Raw genomic sequence first — 9399 nt, 5'->3', positions numbered from 1 at the left:
ACTAGAATGACCATATGTAACATGACCTCAATCTTGAGTGAGTTGGGAACTTCTGCCATTGAGGGCGATCCTTTGATTTGTATGGGTATGAGTGGCCAGGTTGCCGATTCAAACCTACCATTTTTGGGATTCGTCTGATTTGGGAGCTGGGAACTCAGCTACACAAGATGGAATTCACTCTTTCCCCGAAGCAGGGGTAAGTAGATAGGTAGCTCTCTTAAGGGTTGATTCTAGGGCTTGAACGATATGGCGTCACATACCTTCTCTTGGCCCGAGAGGTGTTCACACATAGTTGGACTATGTAGTATTGTTCATTAGAGGAATCAGTGGTATTTAAGGAGTGAGATGTAACTACAGAGGCATAACGGTAATTTGGCCCAGCTGTACTTACGAGCATCTGTGAAGGGTCATCGTACTCATGATTGGTTATATCCGATGGACACATAAATATATCTGTGGTAAGAAGAGTTCAGCTGTTGGTCTTTAGTGGAATGCCTGACAGTTAACGGATGGTGGATCTCGTGGCTAAAGAGTTTAGTCAGCTATTCACGGATCGTTGGAGCTTCGAGCCACAGGTCCATTGGGTCCCCGAGTTAGCTTAGATAAATCGAGAACCAGTATTTGGGTTAATTTGAAATGTTCAAATTGACAAGAGGAAGTTTGATTATATATTATATAATTGGACTGGTTAATTATATATGATATAATTGGCTACATGTATGAGATACATTATTTTGGAGGAAATTAGATATAAATATGATTTATATCAAATAAAGGAGAAAAACTATAGTAGATATGTGATATCAAACTATAGGATAAAAATATGATATGATTATATTTATTAGTTAATTAGTTGATTAATTATATGATCATTAATCCATATTTCACTTTCGGACGTGGGTTAGTGGGGCAACGTCGGTTATTGTAACCAATGAGTTAAAATGAAAATTATTTTCATTTTTGAATCAATCAATCGATCGCCAAAAAGATTTCGCAAAAGAGCGTGCTAGTGTTTCAAAACGATCGCTTAAGAAAATCGAGAGGCTATACGATAGCTCCTCTTCACCTAAACGATCATCGACCTCGCGCCTAAACACGCACACTGTCGCCTACACAATCGCAAGCTTTTTTAAACGATCGTATAGTATGCCGATTTTACTAAATGATCGTATACCTTTTCTTAAAAGATCGTTTAGTAAATCCTACACGATTGTGTAGCTCATCCTAAATGATAAGCATTTGTGCTATGCGATAGTGTCTTTCTCCCTCCCACTTGCTTATCGCCTACACAATTCGTGTTTCCTCCTTTCTCTACCAAATTCACAAAAGATCACCCTTTGGGTTTTCACTCCGAGAATACCCAGGGCTCTTGGTGTCGTCCTTGTTGCGGTCTTGAGTTTGCAGTTGTTCATGTTGCTAATGTTGACATTTCCGCTGGGCATTGGTAGATCGCGTGGAGGTTTTCCGCTGCTGTGAGTGCCGAAGATTGAAGATTTTCTTCAACGGGTATGGTAATCTTTCCCTTGTTATTTTCTTGTTCAAAGCATGCCGATAATTAATATTTGTTTGCATAACTGTATATCTTGAACGTATAATATGCATTTCAGCCACGGTGAGATCAAAGCGATCCGAATGCGCTCATGGAACTCTTCGGTATGAGATCCTTCAGGTTCAACCTCAAGAACTAAGTCTGTATCTTCTTCCTCCGACACCAAAAAGTGGAAGAAGAAGAAGAAGGGTGGAAAGGAGAAGGCTGCTGCTAACCCAGGAGTTGTTGCTCCAAGGGGTAGATAATCAATAAAGGTTGACAAGGGAAAGTGTTTCCATTGCAACCAGGATGGACACTAGAAGACAAATTGCCCAAGATATTTGGCAGAAAAGAAGAAGGCTAAACAAGATTAATGTGATTTGCTTGTTTTGGAAACTTATTTAGTGGAGAATGATGATTCTGCCTAGATTATTGACTTTGGGGTCACTAACAATGTTTATTCTTTATTTCAGGGAATTAGTTCCTGACGACAAGTTGATGCTGGTTAAATGACGATGCTAGTTGGAACCGGGCTTGTCATCTCAGCTGTGGTAGTGAGAGGACTCCGATTATCTTTAGAGAACAAATTTCTCATTCTGAATGATGTATTTGTAGTTCTTGACTTAAAAAGGAACTTAGTTTCTGTAATGTGTCTTTTAGAACATTCTTACCAATTGAACTTTTCTTATAATAAAGTGTTTATTACTAAGAATGGTGTTGATATATGTTCTGTTAAATTGGAAAATAATTTGTATGTGCTAAGGCCGTTAGCAAAAAATGCTCTCCATAAAATAGAGATGTTTAAAATTGTCATAACTCAAAATAAACGACCTAGAATTTCTCCTAAGGAAAATGCCCAACTTTGGCACCTAAGACTTGACACATCAGTCTCAATAGGATCGAGAGGTTGGTGAAGAATAGACTTCTAAGTGAGTTAAAAGAAAATTCTTTACCTGTGTGTGAATCATGCCTTGAAGGCAAGATTATTGGGGTTGATGGCCTAAAGTCTCGTGTCTTGTAGTTTGTAAATAGTTTGTACGAATGTTTGTGTTGTATAATATATGATATTTACTTCACATCTTGATTTTGCTCAATTGTATGTTTTATTTGCTTTACCACAAACCAATAAACATAAAATCCCTGGTTATCTATATGTAACTTAAGCATGTATGTGGTGACATACAAGTGGATCATGTCTTGAGTGATAACCAAAATGGTCTGTAGTATATGGATATAGAAGGGAAACCTTATCTGGTAACACTACGGATGCGGCCCACTTTGTGGAATGGTCACAAGTGTTGTGACTTGTCACAAATGGTATGATCCTGATCATTCGTGTTGAGGACATGCGAGTGGGGGCATCCTAAACAAAGAGTTTGTATAAGACCTGACCAAGAAGTATTAATGTCTTGTTATATAACACCGTTCATGATAGAGACTCCATTTCACTAGGATGACCATAAGTAACATGACCTCAATTCTGAGTGAGTTGGGAACTCCTGCCATTGAGAGCGGTCCTTTTATTTGTATAGGTGCAAGTGGCCAGGTCGCTGATTCAAACCTACCATTTTGGGGATTTGTCTGATTTGGAAGCTGGGAACTCAGCTACACAAGATGAAATTCACTCCTTCCCCAAAGTAGGGGTAAGTAGATAGATAGCTCCCTTTAAGAGCTGATTCCAAGGCTTGAACGATGTGGTGCCACACACCTTCTCTTGGGCCCGAGAGGTGTTTACACATAGCTAGACTATGTTGTATTGTTCATTAGAGGAATCAGTGGTTCTTAAGAAGTGAGATGTAACTACAAGGCAAAATGTAAATTGGCTCAACTATACTTACGAGCATATGTGAAGGGTCATCATACTCATGATTGGTTATATCTGATGACACAGAAATATATCTGTGGTTAAGAAGAGTTCAAACTATTGGTCTTTAGTGGAATGCCTGACAGTTAATAGATGTGGATCTCATGGCTAAAGAGTTTAGTCAGCTATTCCGACGTATCGTTGGCGAGCTTTGAGCCACAGGTTCATTAGGTCCCCTGGGTAGCTTAGATGTTGAGAATCAGTGTTTGGGTAGTTTGAAATGTTCAAATTGACAAGAGGGAGTTCGATTATATATGATATAATTGGACTAGTAATTATATATGATATAATTGGCTAAATATATGAGATACATTATTTTGAAGGAAATTAGATATAAATATAATTTATCAAGTAAAGGAGAATTACTATAGTAGATATGTAATACTAAACTATAGGGTAAGAATATAATATGATTATATTCATTAATTATTAAATTGGTTAATTGATATGATAATTGGCCTAAAACTTTTCTCGGTCGTGCGTTAGTGGAGAATACGATGTCGTTATTGTAACCAAAGAATAAAATGAAAATTTGTTTCATTTTGCAAAAGTTCGAAAAATTTTGCATCGGTGTGGAAACGTAAACGATCGCAATAGTTGAGAGCCTATACGATAGAGTTTATCGTCTAAACGATCGCACACCTTGCACCTAAACGATCGCACGCCCGTCGCTAAAACGATCGCTTAGCTTTCCTAAACGATCGCATCGCGTGCTGCGTTTACTAAACGATCGTCTACCTTTTATTAAACGATCGCTTAATAAAACCTACACGATTTTGTAGCTTCTTCTAAACGATAAGCACACAGTTATACGATAACTTTTTCTCTCCCACTTGCTTATCGTCTACATGGTTTTTTTCTTTTCTTCAGCCTCTACCAAATTCACCAAAGACCACACTTTTGATTCTCACTCCAAGAATACCAAGGACTCCGTTTTGTGGTGTCGTCCCCGCTGCTGTTCACCTGTTCGTGTTTCTGCCGTTCATGTGGACGATCATGCTGCTGCATTCGACTTATTTATTGGGTGATAGAGTGTGAGTGGAGGTTCTTCCGCTGTGTTTGAGTTCAAAGCTTGAAGAGGGTCTTCAACTGGTATGAGAACTCTTTCTTTTGTATTTTTCATTGTTTGAAGCATGCCTTTAATTAGTGTGAATTTGCATAACTGTCTGTTAGAATGTATATGTTGTATTTCAGTCACGATGAAATCGGAAAGATTCGAACGCGCTCATAAATGCTCTTCGTTAAGATTTCCTTCAAAGATGACTAAAAGGCCTTTTACTAGAAATGGTCCTAGGGTCATAGAACCTCTAGAGCTAGTGCATTCAGACCTTTGTGATCCGATGAATGTAAGAACTAGGGGAGATTATGAATATTCCATCACTTCACTGATGATTATTCAAGACATGGGTACGTTTATTTAATGTAACATAAGTCTAAGTCTTTTGAAAAGTTCAAAGGATTCAAGGTTGAAGTTGAAAATGCATTAAATAGAATGATCAAAACACTTCGATCTGATCGAGGTGGAGAGTTATGGATTTGACATTCCAGAACTATTTGATAGAACAGGAATTATATCCCAACTCTCAGTACCTAGTACACTTCAGCAATGGGTATCAGAAAGAAGAAATCGAACCCTGTTGGGCATGGTTTGGTCTATGATGAGTTACACTTCCTTACCTGACTTGTTTTGGGGTTATACAGTAGAGACTGCAACTTATATCCTTAACTGTGTTCCCTTTAAAAGTGTTACCAAAACACCTCTGGAGTTGTGGAATGGTCGGAAAGCTAGTTTACGTCATTTCAGAACCTGGGGTTGCCCAACACATGTACTTGAGGCCAATCCTAAGAAATTGGAACCACGTTCAAGGTTATGCCTATTTGTAGGCCTCAAGGGAACGAGAGATGATTATTTCTTTGATCCTAAAGAAAACAAAGTATTTGTATCGATAAATGCTACTTTTCTTGAGGAAGACCACATAAGGGAGCACAAACCCAGAAGAAAAATCATGTTGAATGAGATTTCCAAAGAAACTATTGAATCTTCAACATGAGTTGTTGAAGAGCCTAGTACCTCAACAAGAGTTGTTGAAGTAGGTTCATCGAGTAGGTCAAATCCACCTCAAGTGTTGAGGGAACCTCGACATAGTGAGAGTGTTGTGAACCCACCTATTCGCTATATGGGTCTAACTGAAATGCTAGCTATGATAGCTAATGGCGAGGTTAAGAATCTATTGTCTTACAAGAAAGTAATGGAGGATGTTGACAGAGATGAATGGATCAAAGTCATGGATCTCAAAATGGAGTCTATGTATTTCAATTCAGTTTGGGATCTTGTAGATCAACCTGATGGGGTTAAACCTATAGGTTGTAAATGGATCTACAAGAGGAAACAGGGTGCTGATGGGAAGGTGCAAACCTTCAAGGCTAGACTGGTGGCAAAGAGCTATACCTAGGTAGAGGGAGTCGACTATGAGGAGACTTTCTCGCCTGTTGCCATGCTGAAATCTATCTGGATCCTCCTATCCATTGCCTCATATTGTGACTATGAAATATGGAAAATGGATGTCAAGACTGCTTTTTTGAATGGAAATCTTGTGGAGATCATTTATATGGTGAAACCCTAGGGATTCATAATCCAAGATCAAGAGCAAAAGGTTTTCAAGCTTAATCGATCCATTTATGGACTGAAACAGGCATCTCGATCTTAGAACATAAGGTTTGATACTGCGAGCAAATCTTATGGCTTTGGTCAGAACGTTGATGAGCCTTGTGTCTACAAGAAGATCGGCAACAGTTCAATAGCAGTGTATAAATGATATCCTATTTATTGGAAATGATGTAAATTTATTGACTACAGGTAAGAACTAGCTAACGACCCAATTCCAAATGAAAGATTTGGAAGAGGCTCAGTTTGTTCTGGGTATTCAGATATTTTGAGATCGAAAGAACAAAGTACTAGCACCGTCTTAGGCATTGTATATTGATAAGATGCTTGTCAAATATTCGATGCAGAACTCCAAGAGGGGCTTATTGCCTTTCAGGCATGGGGTTACATTGTCCAAGGAACAATGTCCTAAGACATTTCAAGAGGTTGAGGATATGAGACGGATCCCCTATGCATCTGCCGTAGGCAGTTTGATGTATGCGATGTTATATGCTAAACCTGACATCTACTATGCAGTTGTGATAGTCAGTAGATATCAATCTAATCCAAGATTAGATCACTGGACAACCATTAAGAAAATCCTCAAGTATTTATAGAGAACGAGAGACTACATGCTCGTGTATGGTTCTAAAGATTTGATCTTTACAGGATACACAGACTTTGATTTTTAGACTGATAGGGATTTTCGGAAATCCACATCAAGATCAATGTTCATTCTTAACGGAGGAGCAGTAGTATGGTGAAACACCAAGCAGGGGTGCATCACGGACTCCACCATAAAGGCTGAGTATGTAGCGGCTTGTGATGCTGCTAAGGAGGTCATTTGGCTCAGGAAATTCTTGACTGATCTGGAAGTTGTTCCAGACATGTCAAAGACCATCACACTTGATTGTGATAATAGTGGTGTTGTGGCTAATTCCCAAAAGCCTAAAAGTCATAAACGCGGAAAACACATAGAGCAGAAGTCTCACCTCATCCGAGAGATTGTGCATCGAGGGGACGTGATTGTCACGAAGATAGCTTCGGAGTATAATGTTGTCGATCCGTTTATGAAGGCCTTTACGACTACAGTATTTGAGGGTCACCTGTAGAGTATGAGCCTATGGGATAGACCACGGCTAGACTAGGGAAAGTGGGAAATATTATACTTGGTGTCTTATGTCCTAATTTATTGTTTTTTGTACTTTTAATTTTATTATATTGTACACCCCACTAGCTTTAGGACAAGTGGGCGATTATTGGGGTTGATGCCCTAAATCTCGTAGGGTTCTATAGTTTGTAAACTTTGTATGAACAAACTCTTATGTAATTAATAATATATGATAATTTATTCACTTTGTCTATAAAATATATGATATTTTAGTTGCATTAACCGCAAACCAATAAACTAACATCCAAGGTTATCTTTGTAACTTAAACATGTATGTGGAGACATACAGGTGGATCATGTTTAGGTGATAACCTAAATGGTCTGTAGTATATGGATAAGGCTGGGTACCTTATCCTTATGACACTACGAGTATGACCCGCTTTGTAGGTGTTACAATTGTTGTAAAGTGCTACAAATGATCTGATCCTGATCATTCATGTATTAGACACGCGAGCGGGGATATTCTATATAAAGGAGTTTGTATAAGAATGGATCACGAAATATTTAGTCTCATTATATAACGCCGTTCATAATAGAGACTTTCATTTCACCAGGATGACCATAGATAACATGACCTGAATCTTGAGTAATTTGTGAACTCCTGCCTATGAGGGCGGTCCTTTGATTTGTATGGGTGAGAGCGATTGCCGACTCAACATGTCTACCATTTTGGGGATTCGTCTGATTGGGGAGCTGGGAACACAACTATACAAGATGGAATTCAATTCTTCCCCGAAGCAGGGGTAAGTAAATAAATTGCTCCCTTAAGGGTTGATTCTGGGCCTTGAACAATGTGGCGCCACACCCTCTCCTGACNCTTGAACAATGTGGCGCCACACCCTCTCCTGACCCAAGAGGGGTTTAGTCATAGTAGGACTATGATCTATTGTTCATTAGAGAGATCAATGGTACTTAAGGAGTTAGATGTAACTATAGGGGCAAAATAGTAATTTGGCCTAGTTGTACTTACGAGCAATTTGTGAAGAGTCATCGTACTGTTGATTGGTTATATCCAATGGACACAGAAATATATTTGTAGTGCGAAGATTGTATTTGTAGATCTTTAGTGGAGTGCCCAACAATTAACAAATGGTGGATAATGTAATTAAAGAGTTTAATTAATAATTCATGTACCGTTGGAGTTTCAAGCTACAGGTCCATAAGGTGCCATTGGTAGCTCAAAAGGATTTAGTTGAGAATCAATTTTTTGGTTAATTTGAATTGTTCAAATTAATAAGAGAAATTTAATTATATGTGATATAATTAAATTATTTCAATTATATATGATATAATTGTCATAATGTATTTGATACATTATAGTTTATGGGAGGAAATAAATATTTGAATGAGATTCAAATATATTTTCTATGAATGTGACTCATAGTTGTTAAATTTAATATAAATATGATTTATATTAAATGCCACAAAATAGAGAAAAAAAACGATAGTTTATATTGTATATGATACAATATTAAAACTATAGGTTATATGTTATATTTGATATAACATATAGTTTAATATAGATATAATATGATAAGTTAGTTATCATATTTATTTATATTATTTTATTAATTTTGAATAATAAATTCCTTCTTTTCTCTCCAACTACCTGTGAGTGGTTATTGATTTTTGTGGCAAGAGGAATAAAAGAAAATTGTTTTCTTCTTCTTCCTCAACAATTGTCACTTTGCTGAACGATTGAGTTTATTGAAAAGTTCTGTGTGTTTCAATCTTCTTCTTCCTCTACATTCAAACTATCCCTCATAACCAAAATAGTCAGAGCCTACCACTCATGGGTTCTCACTCCGAGAATACCAAAGGCTCGTTGTGGTAGTGTCCTCTCTGTTTGGTTCGAGAAGTTTTTGAAGAAGGTCTTCAAGAGTTGCTATTTTAGTTCAAGACTCATGATTGTTTGAGGGATGCAAGGATAATGTATCTTGAACCCCTTTTTCTTGTATCAAGCATGCTGTAGTTTATTTTGAATGTATATCTTGTATGTTTGCTGTAAATTTAATTTTCAATAATTAATGAAATTTGGACGATCTGCTTCCGCTCAAGGATCTCCTTCAATACGAGTCCCTTTAGAGACATATGAGCGGGGATATTTTATACAAAAGAGTTTGTATAAGACCAGACCATAAAATGTTTAGTCTCATTATATAACGCCGTTCATAATAGAGACTTACAATTCA

The sequence above is a fragment of the Benincasa hispida genome, chromosome 9 (genome assembly GCF_009727055.1).
Source record: "Benincasa hispida cultivar B227 chromosome 9, ASM972705v1, whole genome shotgun sequence".
Classification (NCBI taxonomy): domain Eukaryota; kingdom Viridiplantae; phylum Streptophyta; class Magnoliopsida; order Cucurbitales; family Cucurbitaceae; genus Benincasa; species Benincasa hispida.
The sequence above is the reverse complement of the archived record's forward strand: the minus strand, read 5'-3'. Positions refer to the sequence as shown.